The following is a 10,475-nucleotide window of genomic DNA, read 5'->3' on the forward strand; positions in this document are numbered from 1 at the left end:
CCTTGCTATCGTCAGTCTTGCTATGTGTGATCGTAGATAGCTTGCTACTTTGTGTATCGACGTTGCGCTCACTTGCTATGGTCAGCCGTACTATTGTGTTTTACAGTTGGCTTTGCTATTGCGTATCAGCCTTGCTATTGTATGTGCATGTTCTGCATTCAGCATTGTTACGTGTCAGCCTTATTGTGAGAGTATTCTGCAGTCGTACTGTGCATAGATGAGTGTGTATTGCAAATAGAGTGTTATGTTGGGGTATGCCGCCTAGACGAGTTAGATGTCTAGTGCCTGAATACACTTTATTAAACTTGCCAAAGTTTTCTCTACAGCATTGCTGGCAAATTGCTCATTCCATTGGTATTGATTACGAACGCCCTCTCACAGCTGCGCAGCTTTGTACCCTTAAAAGTGTCAAACTTCGAGAAGAGAAGATGGCACATCAAACTCCTCCCTCTACGGGAGCCAGGAATAAAACCCCGAGGTTCTCACGGGAGGAAAACGATACACTACCTGAACAAAACCGTCAGTCTCATGCGACAGGGTTGTCTGAAGGTGAATCAGTTTTGTTGGCACTTGAGTTGGCGAAAATCAATCTTGAGCAGACTAGGGAACAACGCTTATATGCCAAGGAAGAATTTGATAGGGAAAAAGAAAGGAGGCAGTTTTCTCAAGTTATAAATGACTTTAGTTTGCAAAAAGCAGTACAGCTGGTTCCTCGTTTCATTGAGGCCGAGCCTGAACAATTTTTCGAAACTTTCGAAAACCAGGCTCGAGCCTTGAGGTGGCCTGAACAACATTGGGCACCAAAGATGGCACAGGAATTTACATTAGTGTTAAATGACACTAATTTTAGTAATTATCAGGTGAAGACCACGGTTCTTGGAGCTTATCAATGTATCCCTGCTAAGTATAGAAAGGCAGTCAAACTTGGCAGAGGACAACTTGGTCAGTCTCTAGTGGACTTTGTTCGACAGCAGACCAAAGCTTTTACCAGTTTGTACACAGCAAGTGGTGTCGCAAACTTCGACGAGTTGATTCAACTTATACTAGTGGACAACCTGCTGGAATCTGTGGGACCAGAGGTTCGAGTCTTTCTGCTGGACCATGTCTTAACCACTGCACTGGCGGCAGCCAGGTTGGCTGATACTTTTGAAACCAACCGCTCCTTGTCCGAGCGGTCCTATCTCTTTTTACAAGAGCCTGGCAGGAGTAGAGATCATCAACGTAAAGTTCCGGATTGGAGGATGAAGTGCCAACAGGAAGGAGAACGCCTAAGTTAGCCAACCAAGTGACCTGGTGAGCCATGCTACTCAACTTATGGTCAACCTGGTGAGTGACAAACCACTCAACATGGTGTATCCTGACAACAGTACCCAGAGCAGCACCAGTCACAAAGTCAACAGGGAGCTAAGGTCAAGCCTGTCGTTTGTTTTTATTGTAATAAATCAGGCCACATTCGCCCAAACTGCCCAAATAAATCCCAACCATTAGGGAAAATTTATACTGTCCCTAGTAACATGTCCCTGAAATAAGTAGAGAAAGGGATGGCCCCTTATTATTGCAAGAGTCAAATATCCCTTCAGGAAAACTCAAAGACAACTGAAGAAAGAACCTTTGGGGATACTGGAGCATATTGCTCGCTTATAAGAGAGGGAGTACTTCCCCTTTTGAAACACACTTCATTACAATCCTCTGTTCTGTTAGAAACTTTTGGAGGAGCAATTTTTTCTGTCTCCTTGCACAAAATATATATATAGTGCAGATATTACACTGGATATTTGACTGTAGGTGTATCTGATCGATTTCCTATGAAAGATAGTGTTATTACTTGGTAATATTACCATTTCTAGAACGTGTGCAAACCAATAGTGATTAATTATTCTCTGATGTTGGCCATAACTCGGGAAGAATCCCAAGGGATATCTCACGAGAATGCTAACATATCCTTGGACGACTCTGATCTTAGAATAGCCAATTTGCTTTAAGAAGAAAACTGGCCAGGGCCTCGTAAATTTAGTGAACAGACCCAGATCAAGCCTTCATATTCCAGGGTTGCAGGACTGCCAGATGCCTCTGTTTAAATGCCCGAGGGACTGTCCTTCCAAGAAGAACAGCGAAAAGACCCTTCACTGAATTTTGCTTTTCAGGCTGTCAAATGTAAACTTAAAAATGACTACTTAATCTGCACTGAGACTGGTAAGGAGATAAAGGGTTGGCAAGAGTCAGACAGGTTAGTGGTTCAAACAAAGCTTAGACCTCAAATATTAAGTATAACTCATAACACTTCATTAGGAGGTCACTTAGGAATTACTAAAACCTTATATAGGATATTAAAAGAATTTCAGTGGCCAAAATTAAGGCAGGATGTGGAGAACCATATCTGCTGGTGCCAAGAATGTCAGCAAGTAGTGAAACCTGGGCATTCCACCAAACCTGCACCTCTCCAGCCTATACCTGCTGATGGAGAACCTTTTGCAGAGTTAATTATAGATTGTGTAGGTCCACTACCTAAGTCCAAGTCTGGGAAACAGTACTTATTTACCATTATGGATAGAGTACCTCGATACCCAGAAAAAATTCCCCATGCGCAGTATTAATTCTAAAGCAATCCTTAAAGCTTTAACTAAGTTTATTTCTTGCTTTGGCATTCCTAAATTCATTCAAAATGATTACGGTACTAACTTCACTGCCAGAGCATTTAGGGAAGAATTAACTAGGTTAGGGATAATCCACAACTTATCCACTGCCTATCATCCTCAGTCCCAAGGCGCCTTGGAAAGATTCCATCAGACGTTAATAACCATGATGAGAACTTTTTGTATGCATTTTCCTACAGACTGGGATGAATCACTACCTTTATTGCTGTTTTCAATAAGGGAAACTGTGCAGGAGTCTCCCGGGTACAGTCCGTTTGAGAAGATCTTTGGGCACAATGTACGAGGTCCTCTTCGTGTGTTCAAGGATGGATGGATGGGAGACGTTTGCTCAACACTCTACAGCCTTTCTTCAAGGTTACAGGTGGCACGTCAGTTAGCCAAGGCTAACTTGAAGGCAGCTCAAAACAAGATGAAATAGAAGTATGACAGAAATTCAGCTTTGCTCCTTCCATCCAAGAGACCAGGTGTTGGTACAGGAACCTATACCTAGCTACACCTTAAAAGCTAGATTTACGGGACCTATGTAAATTGTAAGTAAAATATCTGATGTAAACTAAAACTTACCACATTAATCAAATAAAAGCAATTAACCAGATAAAACCCCAGTAATGACTCTGTCCTCTGCCTCTGAAAATGACCTTGACTCTTTGCACTCTGTTTCTGAAATTAATGTCAAGCATCCAAATTCTGTCCTCCTTAAGGACCGTAGCCGTTTAATGGTGGGGCTAAGACACAGTAGCAAGTTTAACTGTGCTCTTACAGTCTTATCCTGATATCTTTTCGGATGTTCCGAAAAAATGTATGTTAGGATATCCTGACTTAGATGTGGGAAACTCTAAACCTATTAACTTCTCCCCCTACAGAGCTAATCCTGAAAAAAACAGTGGCTACTTCAGCAGTAGGTAGAATTTCTGTTAGAGCATGGGTTAGTGGAGGAGTCATCTAGTCCATGGGCTTCACCGTGCATCCTTGTTAAAAAAGCTGATGGAGGTTTTCGAATGTGTACAGACTACCGTAAGGTGAACGAGGTCACAATTACAGATGCTTACCCTCTGTCACGTCTGGATGACGTAATCGACTTTGTGGGTAAGGCTACTTTTGTGTCCAAGTTAGATCTCTTTAAAGGTTACTATCAGGTATTTGACGGATAAGGAAATCTCTGCCTTCGCAATTCCAGGTCATTATCAATATACAGTTACCCCCTTCGAAATGAAAAACTCTCCCTCTTCATTCCAGAAACTTATCCATCAGACTATTAAAGGACTTGAAGGCAAAGCAGCTTACCTAGACGACACTGTTATTGTGTCTGATACCTGGGATCAATACATGTTTAGGCTTAAGGCTGTCTCTGAGACCTTCCAGAGTTTCCACTTAACTATTAAGTTGTCTAAGTCTTCCTTTGACCAAGCTACTGTGACTTTTCTGGGCCACGAAGAAGGTTGTGGCAAAGTTGCCCCTAAATTTGCTAAAGTTCTTGCCATTTAAAATTATCCAGTACCTCACGATAGGAAATCCCTTCAACGTTTCCTAGGTATGGTAGGATTTTATAGAAGATTCTGCAAAAAAATTTCAGATAATGTAGCCCCTCTAACCTCACTTACAAGTCACAAAGTTCCCATTGTGACTTGTACTTTCACGAAAGCAAATAGATTACTTTGTACTGCACCCATTCTTTTGTCTTCAGACTTTTCCAAACCTTTTTCATTACAGGTTGATGCTTGTGAGTCTAGGGTTGGGGCTGTACTTTTGCATGCTGGGGACGGTGGGCTGCAGCCTGTGACATTTTTCTCGGCCAGGTACCTGCAGCAGCAGAGTGCCAACCCTACACTTGAAAAAGAAGCCCTTACTCTGGTACTAGCTATGGAACACTTTGATGTTTAAGTGGGCCAGACTTCGCAGTTGGTCACAGTTTATAGTGACCACAACCCTCTGGTGTACCTCCATGCAATGAAGTGCCACAATACGAAACTCAAGAGATGGAGTCTCAGGCTACAGCTCTTCCCAATTAAAATTGTGCATATAGCTGGCAAAGAAATTACACTGGCCGACACATTGTCTAGCTCATAAAATATTTTAAGTTAGGATGTGTTAGAACCTTAGGTAGAAAAAGGCTCTTTTTCCCCATTTTTTTTTTTGTATATGCTATGTAATTTACTGGTGTGGGTTTTTTTCAGTGACGGGATATTCTGCTACTGTCCACAGGTATCTTGGATTTACGATAGCCCTACCATCTGCTGTCTCGCTCTAAGTTTAGGGTTTGGCTTTATGTCGTGAATAAAGCTGAGCTCTATCTTAGAGTTGGATGGCTGAGAGGAAAGGCAGTCCTATTATACAGTGCCATGGCGGCACTTTCTACCTATTGGTGGTGGAAGCCTATTCCTAAGCCCTCTTGGGGTGGGGGTGTGGCATGCAAAGAGTAACCTTCATTCAGCGCATGTACACACACTCATTAAAACGCTACCTCCCCAACCAGTGAACCAGGTGCTAAGGGTCGGACGATGGGGCCCATCGTCTGATCAGTATCTAGGTTCAGCCAATTAGAAGGTGGGTCTGGCAATTGTGGAGGTGGGGTGGTCACCACTCATGTTTCCACCCTTGTCATTTCCATTCTAGAGCTGGTTGAAGCACGGTCTGCTCTCTAGTAGCATTAATTCTGCTTGCTTTCCGTGACATGCACTAATACCTATTGCTGTACATAGTGCATATAGTGTACATACTGCTGTTAATACTTGAAGGATTATATAAGTCATAGTCATTCAGCTGTGTTTATTTTCCTCCCTTTACACCCAGGATAACAGGCCTTTTTTTTGTTCCTGGGTTGTAATACTTCGTCTTAAAACTATGCATGGATCCTGCCTCCACTACATCACTTTCTAGACTATTCCACTTCCTGACAACTCTGTGACTGAAGAAATACTTCCTAACATCCTGGTGATTCCTCTGAGTCTTTAACTTCCAGCTATGACCCCCTGTTGCTGTGTCCCATCTCTTGAACATTTTGTCCACCTCGTCGATTCTTCTCAGTATTTTATATGTCATTATCATATCCCCCCTATCTCTCCTAAACAGTGTCATCAGGTCTTGTTCCCTTAATCTCTCCTCATAAGATATGCCCCTTAGCTCCAGTAGTAGTCTCGTTGCAAACCTTTACATTTTCTCTAATTTCCTGACGTGTTTGGCTAGATGTGGGTTCGAAACTGGTGCTGCATACTCCACTATGGGCCTGACGTACAGGGTGTACAGGGTCCAGAAAGATTCTTTCCTGAGATGTCGGAATGTTATTCTTACGTTTGCCAGGCGCCCATATGCTGCAGCAGTTATTTGGATGATGTGCGCCTCAAATGTGCTTGGTATTATATTCACCCCAAGATCCTTTTCCTTGAGTGAGGTTTGTAGTCTTTGGCCCCTTAGACTGTACTCTGTGATCTGCTTTGCCCTTCCCTGATCTTCGTGGGGTTGAACTCCAGAATCCAGTTTCTGGACCACGCCTGCAGCCTGTCCATATCCCTTTGTAGTCCTGTCTGGTCGTTCTCCGATTTAATTTTCCTCATTAACTTCACATTGTCTGCAAACAAGGACACTTCTGAGTCTATTCCTTCCATCATGTCATTTACATATACCAGAAACAGCACCGGTCCTATGACTGGCCCCTGTTGAACCCCTCTCATCACAAGCGCCCACTCTGACACCTCATATGAGTGTACTCATCTAGTTGTGGTTGCAGAGGTCGAGCCACAGCTCTTGGCCCCACCTCTTTGCTGGTCGCTACTAGGTCACTCTTCCTGCTCCATGAGCTTTATCATACCTTATCTTAAAGCAATGTGTGGATCCTGCCTCCACTGCATCACTTCCCAGACTATTACACTTCCTGACAACTCTATGACTGAAGAAATACTTCCTAACATCCCGGTGATTCATGTAGACCGTAAGCCTGCGTACCTAGTTTTTTTTAGTTGCCACCAGAGATTTGCTGAATTTCAAGAAATATAAGTGGCATCCCTCTGACTCCACGCCACAACACCCCACGCTGTTCTCAAGTAAAGTGTTCAGCGTCACCTGCATGGGTCTGCTGTTGCTTTCAGCTCAGCATGGCTATTTCAGCAAGTCAGAGGTGAGTTTTGTGGTGGTTTTTGCATTCAGTGTGGTGCAATCTTTCGTGCCAGGTGTGTGGGTGATGGAGGACTCTCACCATACGCCACCCACACTCGAGGCCACCATGCTCCTCGCCACCATACTACCCTACACCACCATGCTCTCACTCCATCTTTGCTGTTTCTCTGTAAATTCAGCGTGAATTCTTTGCCAGAGCTGTGTATCTGAGTGCCCGAGGTCACTCGAGGCCACTTGGATCTACAAGACATGGTGGGTTACCAAGCCAGATGTCCCAAGCCGCATGTGGTCTCCTTCCCAACGTCACCTCACGACGTCACCATGCTGCCTGGCGTCACCTCGTGATGTCACTCCATGACATCCCTTATGATGTCATGCCTGACATCACGTGATGTCACATCGAGTGTTCTAGTTTCTCCGTGAGCAAATTATTTCAGTATTGTCGAGGTGGTTGAGAGAAGATATTTGTCATGTGTTAATTATTTTCAGTGTTCTCACATGTTTGTATGGCTTAGTGTCGATTGTTGCACAGAAAAGCGTTATTTGCCAGTGGAAGCCATATTGTACCCACATTTGCAGTAGGTGTAAGCAAGTTTTCCGTGTGTCCTATGTGGTCTTGAACCCAGCTGTGTGTGTAGACCACAGGTCTGTGCCCAGACCACTGTGCAGCACCCTTGTGTTACACATTTTGACCACTGACAGCTGACATTAGTCAGTCCCAGCATCAGTTACGATCATCTGAGCCCCTTGTACAGAAGCTCTTATTGTTCGTCTCTCATGGACGTCCTGCTGAGTCGTACCTGCTACAATTCCCCGTCAAAACTCATTTCACTTCACTTCCTGAGCATCAGAGTGCAGTTATATGTAGAGAACTAGTCTGAGGATGCTTAGACTAACCTCTGCTATAACTAACTGTCGAGAGAATGACAGTGTCGAGGCAGACAGTAGCCTTATTGGCAGGCGACTGTCTGCCTCGTGTCATAGCTTCAGTGAGCAGCCTGCACAAAGGTGATGTCACTTTGACTGTTAGCTCTCTCACTCCAGTATGGTGCATGCTGTTACGACTCCCAGATGTTCGCTGAGTCGTCTCTGCTATGACTCAATCAACACTAACCGGCAGTGACAGCCCCAGCAACAGTACCAGTCAAGAAATGTCCTGAGTCGCTTGCGAGAAGAAATCCTGCCTAGTTACCGAGTACTGATGACACCTCACTCGAGGGCACCAGCAGGTTTTGCCCCAAGATGAGTGAACCCTGTAGTGACTACTACGATGACTGCTTCACCGCTCCAGAGGAGACCGTACCCTATGTCACAGCTCAGCCACAGCGATGTCTCCTGTGTTGCAGTATCTGTCCAGTTGCAGGAAGGTGTGCAGTGGTGCCGCCGAGGCTCACTGCCTTGGACCACAATGTTTAAGCACACCCTTTTCTTTTCTTCCCTCCCTGTATAAATTCTTTTTCCTTGTCCAAATATATATATATATTATATATATATATATATATATATATATATATATATATATATATATATATATATATATATATAAATATATATATATTCTGTGTTCTGTGCCCTGTTCATGCGAGAGAGAGACTGAGTTTTTTTTTTTTTTACAGCCAATTATGGTCGAGGACGATCATGGGTAGGTGGCCGAGTGAAATGTAGACTGTAAGCCTACATACCTAGTTTTTATAGTTGCCACCAGAGAGCAAGCCTGGTGGGCATGCCACTTCAACCTACATCACCGCCTCACTCTCACTCTGGCAGCTGACTTCATTCAGTCAACAGGTGTACTCCTCTCTCCCTCACAGCATGGCCCCTCAGGCCCATGGGCACTAACACACTACCTGTGTACCCACGATATCGCAAATAAAAAAAGAAGCCTCCGAAGCCTTATCATTGCTCCCCGCCTGCAACAATGATGCAGTCTTCAACTTCCAAATGTGACTCATTGTTGCTGTGACCAAACTGGTGCTGCATACTCTAATATGGGCCTAACGTACACAGTGTACAGGGTCCTGAACAGTTCCTTATTAAAATGTCGGAGTGCTGTTCTTAGGTTTGCTATGCGTACATAAACTGCAGCAGTAATTTGGTTGAAATGCACCTCAGGAGATGTGCCTGGTGTTATACTAACCCCATGATACTTTTCAATGAGTGAGGTTCGTAGTCTCTGGACCACTAGACTGTACACTGTCTGTGGTCTTTTTTGCCCTTCCCCAATCTTCATGACTTTGCACTTGGTGTGGTTGAACTCCAGGAGCCAGTTGCTGGACCAGGCCAGAAGCCTGTCCAGATCCCTTTGTAGTTCTGCCTGGTCCTTGTCCGACTGAATTCTTCTCAACTTCACATCATCTGCAAACAAGGACACTTCCGGGTCTATTCTTTCCGTCATGTCGTTTACAAATACCAGAAACAGCACCGGTCCTAGGACTGACCCCTGTGGAACCTCGCTCGTTACAGGCGCCCACACTGACACCTCGCCACGTACCATGACTCGCTGTTGTCTTCCTGACAGGTATTCCCTGATCCATTGCAGTGCCTTCCCTGTTATCCCTGCCTGGTCCTCCAGTTTTTGCATTCATCTCTTGTGTGGAACTGTGTCAAACGCCTTATTTCAGTCCAAGAAAACGTATTCTACCCACCCCTCTCTCTCTTGTCTTACTGTCATCCTGTCATAGAACTAATAGGTTTGTGACACAGGATTTCCCGTCCTTGAAACCGTGCTGGCTGTCGTTGATAAGCTTTTTCGTTTCCAGATGCTCCACTACTCTTCTGATAATACCGGTATATATATATATATATATATATATATATATATATATATATATATATATATATATATATATGGAAAATAGTGATTCACTGTGTTTTTTATTCATCTCTATCACATCAGGTTTCAAGTTATACGGAAACATTACTTTTCTCTTTTCGTATAACATAAGTAAATGAGAAAGTGGTATATTACCAATTAAAATGCTTACCTTATATTGACTTAAATGTTAAATCTAATATATTTTTCTTTATTTTCAGATTATGTCTAGAAGCTGCATAAATTCACCAGACATATTTTGCCATGTCTGCGGGCAATTTACCCCTTCAGATTCCAGGAGCAACATTACTCCTTTATTGAAGCGCTGCTATTTTGCTTATTATGATTGCAAAATTAAATACCAGGACAAACTATTTCCACCACACAAAGCTTACAAGAGTTGCATCAGTAAGCTCCAAATGTGGTCAGTTGGAGTACCAATGGTATGGCGGGAGCAGATGAATCACCATGATGACTGCTATTTTTGTATGACTAAAGTAGCTGGATTCAACAAGACTAAAAATCGCATATACCCAAATATTCCTTCTGCAATAAGGCCTGTTCCACACACTGAAGATATTCCTGTACCTGTGCCACCTGAGACATGGCAAATTTCATCAGAGTCTGATACCAGTGATTCTAAGAAGATGGAAGTAGACTATGAACTTCGAACAAATGACGATCCGAAACCCTTCAACCAAGTTGAGTTCAATGACTTCGTGAGACCTTAACCCTTCAAAAGAAAGTGCAGTTACTTGGCTCTAGACTCAAAGAACACAGGCTTCTAGCTCCTGGAACAACATTCGCTTGGTACCGTCATCGTGAAGCAGAATTCACTCAGGTCTTTGACAAAGACGAATCTTCAGTTTTCTGTTCAAATATTTCTGGTCTTATTGAAT

The sequence above is a fragment of the Cherax quadricarinatus genome, chromosome 23 (assembly GCF_038502225.1).
Source record: "Cherax quadricarinatus isolate ZL_2023a chromosome 23, ASM3850222v1, whole genome shotgun sequence".
NCBI lineage: Eukaryota > Metazoa > Arthropoda > Malacostraca > Decapoda > Parastacidae > Cherax > Cherax quadricarinatus.